Genomic DNA, 10,441 nt, shown 5'->3' with positions numbered 1-10,441 from the left:
ACTAGGAACGTTTGCCGAAGGTATCATCAATAAGTGCAATTACTTCTTCCATTGGTCTGCTACTTTGGCTAATAATTTACAACATTCTGATCAAAGCTTTCACTGCCTCAGGGTGTACAAATCGTACATTGATCCCAAACAATTGTGTAACAACAGTCACGCAAAAATTGCGCTTTGTCACTATTTATCAGGATGCAATAAGCTGGCGTTCCCGTGTATTACTGTAGAGTTATTTTAATATAGAATGAGTAATTCTATTATTCTATTAAAATCTTCGCATAATATCATTTTAGAAATAGCGGACGCAAGTGCAATATTCTTTTAGATTCGGATTCGCATATTGTGGCGTCATCCTTTGGGAACTTTCATAAGCAACACTTAGTTTTAATTAAATTAATGTATATACGCACGAGTTCTTTTTTTTTAGAAAAGGTACGTGTTTGATTTAGGCGCATTAAAAAGAATTCTATACTATGTGCAGGATACTACGTAGTAGTTAATCAGCTGTGATAATATTATTTTTCATTAAAATCTATGAAGAAGTTCATACGTAGCTTATGCACAAACATACAGAGAGCATACAGATTACAGACATACCGACAAAAATACAAACAATGGTGTTTTGGCATCTTTAACATTTACTCCATCATTAACATTTTCAAATAATATTTTAATGTATAATACAAAACAATAACGTTACAACTTTATCTAAAAAAATATTATAAATAAATGAAATATATGAAATAAATGAAAAATATTATAAATATGTCTTTGTATCTGGTGTCCCCGTATGCGGATGGACGATTTGATAGTTTTAACGCTTGCGCTATTCAGCCACTGGGTAAGGCCTTGCACAGAAATCTATTATTCTTGAAATTGCGTGTATCGTCAAGATTAAGAAACTAAAATTACAATCGCTATTGCTTTCGGACTTAGAAGTAAATACAATTATGTACCAGCGGCAATTAATTTTCATATATTTTTGTCACTGCAACGTAAAAAAAAACTCATACAAAAAGAAAATATTTATGAACTGCGCTGACATTATCTTAGATGGATATGGAGGATAGAAGTAAGGAGAACCGTCTCTGTTGTGAAAAAGTGTCCGTTAAAATCTGCTAAATAGGGGTGGCGCTACAGTAGCAGCCGGGTAAATTTAAAAAAAGGCGCTGAAAGTTATTAGAATAAGATAGAGAAATGAGAAATAAAAAAGGACGAGAGAGCTGTAAGCACTACAAAATCACAAAGAATATTTTATTTAAAGCTGATAAGGAAATGCAACCGATGTCTCCACGTTTTAACACAACAATAATTTTAGATTATATATTTGACGAAATTAGTTTGGACTACGTAAACACTAGTCATTAAATAATAGGTTGGGGAAAAAATCTTTTCGCATTATAGTATGTATGAACTTTTAATAAAATCTCTTTGGCTATACTATTTGTATCTGGCTGGTTTTGGTATCATTAAAAGTTTAAATTTTAAAAAAGATAATTCCAAAGACAAATTAGGAAAATGTCTGATTTTTATTTATTTTTCGTACTGTCAAGATGAGTGACTCTAATGAAGAAATTTGATACATTTTAAAATTTTACTACAAAAAAGGTAAAAATGCAACGCAAGCCACGAAAAAAATTTGCAATGTTTATGGACCTAGTGCAGTGTCTGTGAGAGTAGCACTAAATTGGTTTAAGCATTTTCAATCCGGAATTTTTGGTAGTTTACAGCACTAGAGCGCATTATGCGTAAAGATGGGTTAATACCGATATTTATCAATATTAGCGAATACTAATATATTCATGATGTAATATTATAATACCTTAACGAATACGTGAATATCCTGATATCATAATATACTTCGATAAAACGGGTAAACGAGTTAAACTTAATACGGTATTCGTGAAATAAGTTAATGATTATTAATACACTTAATACGGTATTCGTACCGTATTAATTTTAACTCGTTTATCCGTTTTATCGAAGTATATTAAGATATCAGGATATTCACGTATTAGTTAAGGTATTATATATACAAAAATGAAATGCTGTTAGTTAGTCTCGCTAAAACTCGAGAACGGCTGGACCGATTTGGCTAATTTTGGTCTTGAATTATTCGTGGAAGTCCAAAGAAGGTTTCAAGGGTAGATAAATATGAAAATGCTCGGAATTAAATAAAAATAACAATTTTGTTTTTCCTTTGATGTGTCCCCCGTTCGTCGGATTCCTTTTGTTTGTTTTAAGTTTATTTTATACAAAAGCTTAGGTCTTTTATTTATCGATTGAGGCACTACGAAGTCTGCCGGGTCAGCTAGTTAATAATATAAATAGTATATTGTATCTAGGAATTTGACTTCACACTAAATATTTTACAAGTAATATTATGTACATTAAAATTAATAATATTATTAAATCAGAATTTGGTCAACATTGTACATTAATATAAACAACAAGTTAGTAATATTATTTATTTCTTATTGGTGCATAAAAATATCAGCTTTTTTACTTTTTCTACCGAAAGCCTGTTACGTCGGTCAGAAAAAAATTTAGAAATTTTGAAAAATTTTTTGGAAAATTTTTTGAAAAAGTCCTCTCACATGGTATTGAGGTGGCTAGTGGGTACACAATACCTATAATATTATAATCCACGAACCGTTTGTTTAGAAAGTCATTTCGATTCAAATCACACTTCATAAAAAAAAATAAAAAAATCAAACTTTTATTTAAATTTTGAGAAGTCCGTAGAAGATAATTAAATACCACCGCAAAAATATATTGTCATCATAATTTATTACGTAAAAACACTTAATTTAGTTGTGGCAGTATTACATTTTGTGTAAAAAAAAATTAATTTATGAAATTGGTAAACAATGTCAACTACCGTACCTACTTTCGTTTTTCAAATCATCGTTTTAAAACCAACTAATTCAAAAGAAACAGAAAATAAAATTAAAATAATGAAAATAAAGCTCACCGATTTTATTCCAATAAATGTAAAAATGCACTATTTTGCCTTGAGTAGAATCTTTAGTTGAATCAAGAAATGAAGGTTCAAACATTGAAAAGTAATGCATTTAAAAATTCCCACTAGCATCTTTGACATGTAAAAAGTTGAATTAAAAAATAGTCCTTATACTCATAATGATATGTACTTATTTTCATTGCTCAATATGTAAACATGTAGTTTATCTCACTTACTCTTAGCGCATGCAGTATTGTTATGAATGTGATAGACAGATATCCGCGAGACACGTACGGCGTATGCCAGTATATTATCGAGTGATAGATACAACCCGACCGATGTGAGTTGGCTAATATTATGAATAGAGTAATACGGAATATTAGCATATCAGAATTCGACGGATTACCGATACACGAATACAAGCTGTATTACGAATATCATAATGAATACTAATATATCGGTCTCACCCTTAATTATGCGGCATAATGCTCAACGTTGAATGTTCCAACTACAGCAACGCTTCGCACAATCGAGCGCTCTCAAAAGTACTGCCTGTCATCAGATATTTTATTAATGGCTCAAATAACTCATCTGTTTCATTAAATAAATATATCACTTGATGATGAAATAATTGATTGATTTAAACTCGGAGCACTCGATAAATCATCGTCATCACTATCATCTGGATAAGATGATTCAATTAAAATTATATAATTTTCTTAGAACTCAATTAAAAAAAATACTCAAAACGTAAATATTTAGTGCTAAAAATGGGGCACTTATTCAAGTTTCTCCCATATGAGATTGTTCTCTTTACCTCTACCCTCCTTAATCTTAGATCTGATCTAAGATAAAATAAATAAAAGGCCAACACGCGAGCGCCAATCTGGTTGCTATTTGAAATACTAATTTTTTTGCAGTTAGCATTAACATGAAATACGCACTTTTTACTTATTATGGAGGGTAGTAGAGGCAAGGAGAATTATTTCATAGGGGAGAAAAAATAACCACGTTGGTGTAGACCACTGAAGTAACGTTTCGTGTAGACAAAAGGTACAGTATGAATGTAGATGAATTGACGTATACAGGGTTTTAAAAAAATCGACTAAATTAGTTAATTATTGAAAATGTCAACAACTTACGTTGTAAAAAATATTGCAGTAAATTATAATCTTAATAGTTATTACAAGAATACGTGCACCTAGAATGATTTTATTACGTAAACTGAGAATAGCACTAATATTTATTTAATAACATTTCATTTTATGAAAAAGTATCTAACATACTTTAGAAGGTTGCGTGTTCAAATCACGTCGAGGCTACCACTTTAGCGTATTGTATTTAATGGTAATTATTATTTTGTATGTCAGAGTAAAATCAGACAAAGGCGAGTTAAAATATACGTTTTTTAATTATGTATTTATTATTCGATACGGTACGCTTGGTCTACACTGATTTACGAGGCTCTAAACAATATATAATTCGACTGTATTGGTTGACGAGATATGTGTGACTGTCCGACTTCATTGTTCATACTGGTTCGACACATTAAAACCTTACTACACACGCATGATAAGCAAACTTCAGCCGGCACATATTAACATAATTTAATAATTGGCGCTTCCTTTAACATTTCCCTGATGGTAATGTGGCGCTAACCTAATTTAATACATTTCGACGGACAATTTTCATAATAATACAGGCAGTTGATTCTCCTTACCTTTACCCTCCCTTCATACTCCAAAGTTCTATAAAGGTACAGTTTAAAGGCTTATTACATTTGGCTAAATTCAGCCGTCTGAATTCAGAAGCAAATTTAGAAGCTTCTGATTAGGTACACTGTTCTAAATTCAGTTACTGAATCAATTGTCAGCTTAAACGCGACGAAGTAAGACGTGTCGTGTGCGTAAGAGGATGGCCCCAGTATTGTTAAGCAACAACAATTTTTAATTTTTTGTTTTTGTGTTTTGTTTAAATTTCTCAAAAAAATAAAAAATAAAAACAAGAATATCGGTGAAGAAATCATTATTGCTGTGCGGAATGTTAGAAAATATGAACATTATGAGTGATTTAGAACCAGCAGACTTCAGAAATTGTCTATAAATGGATTCGATCTCGTTTAGACCTAATATTAAACCTTGTGACACCGTTTATTCAAAAACAGGATACTATCCTACGATAGTCTATTATAATATATCTATTATTTAACTATTACATATCTAATCCTACGATAGTATAAGTCCAAAAGAAAGATTGGTTGTAACATTAAGATTTCTTGAAACAGGAAATTCGTATCAAGATTTAAAATTTAGTTCTTCAATATCCCAACCCCTGATGACAAAAACTATCTCTGAAACATGTCGGGCTATTTATAAATGTCTGGCACATTAAATAAAGGCGACCGAAATTAATACTTTTTATTCGAAAGCAAAAAACAAACTAAAACGTCCTCGCGCACGGAGAGCTATGGGCCGACTGAAGCCATTCAGTAACTAAATGCGATTACACCTTCCTAAATGCATTTCTAATTAGGCTTTTAAATGATTCAGTCAGTCAGAAACCATCCTTGCTACTGAATTCAGTAGACTAACTTACTTAATGCTATTACACTTCACTGAATTCAGTAGCGTCTGAATTCAGCCAAGTGTAATTATGCCTTATTATTAGAATATGTACATACCTCATTTCTATTGCTGAAGTACTTAAATGTAGCTAAATTTCTTGAAAGTAACGAATGATTGTTTCAGTTACCTTTTTTAATATTAATTACAGCTATCAATACTGACCTCTAGTTAATAAAAAAAAACTTGTGCGTATGTTTAATAACAAAACAGGAAACGGAATCTTACAGATCTTTGTTTTTAGAATCGACTTGGTCTTTAAAAAAATATCGTTTAAAACAATGCCACTAAAGCAATTTATCTAGGGAATTTGAAATTTCTGACACGGCAACACTTCCAAAAGTTCCAAAATCCGAATTTATCCAAGTTCTGTCGTTTCTTATTTGACGGACGCTTGTGCAGTGTGCACTGTAGACGGACTGTAAATCGATTAAAATATTTGTCATCTTCAAACATTAAACACTTTTAATAGTAACGTTCTCTTGATTTTAGTTGCTTAGAAATGAGAGCTAAGGTATTTTTTTAATTTTATAACTTGTTCATTTTAAAGTTTTATTGTTGTAAATGTTCATGATAGTACAACATGTTTTCAATTTGGTTGTTTCAGTGGCGAAAGAAGCGTATGCGTAGGCTAAAGCGTAAAAGGAGGAAGATGCGTGCGAGGTCCAAATAAACGGTAAGATGCTCTGATGGATATTGTTTAGAATAAATTAAGCATAACCGCTTACATTACTCTTCTTTAATGTCTTCACTATTAACTTGTTATTGATTTACATTTTTTGACCCCACGTTATACGAAACTGACTAACCATCATCCCAATTTTTTAAAACAAAGATCTTCACTGTCTTCAGCATTTCTATGATATACTCAATAATCAACCGGTACATCAACCCATTTCTCAAAATATCAAAGTGAAAGCGTGTTTTTTGTATGAATGATACATCTAAACTATCCATATCAATCCAAATAAACATGCACCTAACCTAACCTTACAAAATACCAAGGAACATGTGCAGACTTTTACATTTCCTCCTCAATACGCCAAAGATTATTTATAGCTAATCCTACTGAAATTTGAATTCTGAACCCAAAATTGTGGGAGTCTAATCTTATGAAATATGATTTAAGGGTTCCACTCCAAATCCACTAAGAAAGTAACATGTGTTACTATAAAATAAAAAGTGAATTAATAACAGAGAAAATAAATACTGGTACCTGTAAGTACACCACTAAAATGGAACAGGAAAATGAAGTTTTTTCTTTCAGTGAACTAAATTTGCATTATCTGTGGAAAAAATATTAATTATATTTTAACAGACTGGATAAATTCTTGGTTTAAATGTTTCGATGCTCATTTTTAATGAAACTAAGTAATATTTTAACTGAGTATTTGGATACAGAGGCTTCCCATGTGATATAGCAAACTAAACAATTCTTGAAAAAATTGTCTGCAGTTTGTAAGTATTGACTGTCAAGACATGCCTAATTTCATTACAATAGGCAAAAATGTGTAACCTGATCGTTTTGAATCTATTGTTTGTATAATGTAAACAATAGTTTAGTGATCATACTATTTCTAAGTGCTAATGTATCTTTTTTATATTTAAACAGAACAACAAAAAGCACTTAAATAAATTTACCACGCTCTGCTACATTTAATACTAGTTCATTCAAATTCATGAAATTTATAACTGGTGGTAGAACCTCTTGTGAGTCCGTACGAGTAGGTACCACCACCACCACCCCTATTTCTGCTGTGAAGCAGTATGGTGTTTCGGTTTTGATGGGTGGGGCAGCTGTTGTAACTATACTGAGAACTTAGAACTTATATCTCAAGGTGTGTGGTGCATTTACGTTGTAGATGTCTATGGGCTCCAGTAACCATTTAACACCAGGTGGGCTGTGAGCTCGTCCACACACCTAAGCAATAAAATAAAAAAATAAAACTTATTATAATTGATTTAAAGACTTAAAGTAGTTTGAATTGTTTTTTTTTTCTTGACATGATCATGACCCACCTCGTGAAAGTTGTTAATGGAGCCTATACACTTAACAATGTGAATGCCACGCCCACCTTAGCATTCAAGGTCTATGTTTTAATTTAATTACAACAGCTACCTTAGCATCTGTTGGTACCACCAGGAAATAAACTTATCAATACTGGTTTTACAAACAGTGCTGCACACACTGAATATGTTTTTATCTGCCAAATAGATCACTGTGATATTGTCTTCATAAAGCCCACTTCTTCATAATCTCATTTTATTTTTGCATGTCTTGAGATTGCCATTTTTAAATTGATTTTGTCACACCCTTGTCTTCTATGTTTAGTTATCACTATAATTAATGTTAGACTTTTCAGTACACATGTTTGCTCAGGACATTAATTTCTAGCCATAAGTATCTAGTGTTGTATAATATGGATATAATTTCTAATACGATTCTTTATTTTCGTAACTGAAAAATTAATCATGATTTCTACACACTAATATGCCAAAACACCCTCCGAGGCAGTCGTTTTCTCACCTTGAGAAAATGTAAAGAATTGGAGGGAATATTAAGAAGCTAAGGTGCGAAAATCTTTTAATTGGAATTAATTAAAAGATTAGTATCTGAGCTTTACACCTTTCACAACATTTTAAATATAGTAAATAGTTAGATACAAAAATTTATATATTGTAAAATAAGACAAGAACCCTGTGCTTACTAATGGTTTATTTTATTTTTTCCAGGTACACGGCGCTTTAATTACTTGTAGTAATATGCAGTTGTGTATCAAATAAAAAAATCAGAAAATCATATATGTGTTTTTGTAAAATAGTGCTTACCTTATGCTGATATAATATTATATTGGCCGCCACGAAAAGCTATTAAACAAAGAACTTCTACTAAGTTACGTTATTACGTAGGTAGCGACCAATTAATCTCAAATTTAATTAAATCTTATTTACATACTACGTGTACATGTAAATACTAAACTAATGAGCATTTCACTTGGTCTGGTTCTATTACCGTCGTCTAATGTTTCGTGGTATTGAACGCACCCAACTCTTGAAAATCTTATTTACATACTACGTGTACATGTAAATACTAAACTAATGAGCATTTCACTTGGTCTGGTTCTATTACCGTCGTCTAATGTTTCGTGGTATTGAACGCACCCAACTCTTGAAAGGAACATTGGGGCCGCCATTCAGAAGTATATTCGCGCTGATTCTGACAAGGTTGCCTTTCGAATGCTTCTTGGTTTGTGTTGCAAATGATGTGACAAAAAAACCAGCAGCGTAACGACAAGTTCTTTTATTTGTGCGAGAATGCAGAAAGCAGCTAGAAATGGCCGGCATGGCTTGTTTCATTAACACTATAGCCCCCTTCGTTGGCTTTGGCTGACGGCGGCGGCGGAAGGGGGCGTGTTAACATGGCTTGGCGGCTTGGCTGGCGGCAGGGCATGACAGCTAACGTCACGTCCGTTACATTTGTATTGTTTTCGCGGATTAGCTAGAGTAGGTAATGGCCTGGCTATACCTCTAAACTATTAACTGTGAGAAGGCCACATGAATTTTTTAAACATGACAAGTGGAAGGGCCGAGTCACACCGCAACGGCAGCGTCGCGGCGAGCACTTTCAGTGTGAAATAATTTTAAACTTTATCTATATACTTAAAAGATTAGTATCGCTTGAAAAGCTAGAAAATGTCGCGACACAGCCGCCGCCTGCCCGCGGTGAAGCGCGCCACGTGCGTTTTGCCGGTGGTTCTGCCAGCGGCGACACGAGGACGCTCGCGGCACCGCGGTCATATATAATAACCAATTCCATCATGTTCACTCCAAACACACGTTTTTTTTAAATTTTTTTATTGCTTATATAAGCTGTGAGCTCGTCCACCCATATGAGCCCACTGCCCACCCTGTTGTTAAGTGGTTACTGGAGCCCATAGACATCCACAACGTAAATGCGCCACCCACCTTGAGATATAAGTTCTAAGGTCTCAAGTATAGTTATAACGGCTGCCCCACCCTTCAAACCGAAACGCATTACTGCTTCACACTTCACGGCAGAAATAGGCAGGGCGGTGGTACCTACCCGCGCAGACTCACAAGAAGTCCTACAACTAGTAATTATACAAATTATAATTTTGCGGGTTTCATTTTTATTACACGATCATTGCCGAATGAAGAAACTAAACTAGTCAAGAGGAGACTAAGCGCGTGCAGTCTGGAGGACGCCAACGGCGACGCCTGGGGCCGCTAGCATCGCTGCCATTCCGGTGTGACTCGGCCCTAAAAATCTGATTAAAATATAGCTGGTAACGTTTGCATTACGCGCGAACAACAAAACATTGTGTGACAAGGGGCAGGGGGTCAAAGGCTTTTTCTTTCGATTATTTTTAAATACAAGCATATAAGGTTTGAGTTCACATCAGAGGGGAGGGTTCTAAAAATGTGAAAACCTGTGACGAGGTCGGGAGGAAAAAACTCTCAAAATTCGTGTGATGTAATTTATTGATGGCCCCTAACAACAAAAACTTGATTGTTATATCTGATGAACCAAAAATATGGTCCAATCGTATAGAAGAGAATAAATTAGCAATACTGTAACATGTATGTAAAACATAGATTTTTTATTGCGTGAAACATATCGAAGCTTTTTTTTGCTTACCTATTGGCTGGTAGACAAGGACTATTTCAACTAGGCGCGGACGGGTAGGTGAGCTCACGGGCCCAACCTGAGATAATTTGCTAATACTAGCCCTAGCAAGAGCTTTACTTCGCAGAATCTACCGCCGTATCAGAATCGCGACCCACTGAGAAGATCCGGCGAGAGACTTGGTGGGCTGTGTCAATGAGTTAGATCGCT

The 10,441-nt window shown here is 33.8% G+C and overlaps 1 long non-coding RNA gene across 1 annotated transcript; it reads left to right on the top strand.

The window, feature by feature from the left end:
* The first annotated feature begins 5,930 nt into the window (after positions 1-5,930).
* On the top strand, positions 5,931-8,383 carry LOC114247444 (uncharacterized). The gene is made up of 3 exons (XR_003624881.2): positions 5,931-6,097; positions 6,191-6,259; positions 8,317-8,383. It is a non-coding gene; the product is annotated as an uncharacterized LOC114247444 (long non-coding RNA).
* Positions 8,384-10,441: the final 2,058 nt, after the last annotated feature.

Source organism: Bombyx mandarina, chromosome 04, assembly GCF_030267445.1.
Source record: "Bombyx mandarina strain Sakado chromosome 04, ASM3026744v2".
Taxonomy (NCBI): Eukaryota; Metazoa; Arthropoda; class Insecta; order Lepidoptera; family Bombycidae; genus Bombyx; species Bombyx mandarina.
The sequence above is the reverse complement of the archived record's forward strand: the minus strand, read 5'-3'. Positions and strand labels throughout refer to the sequence as shown.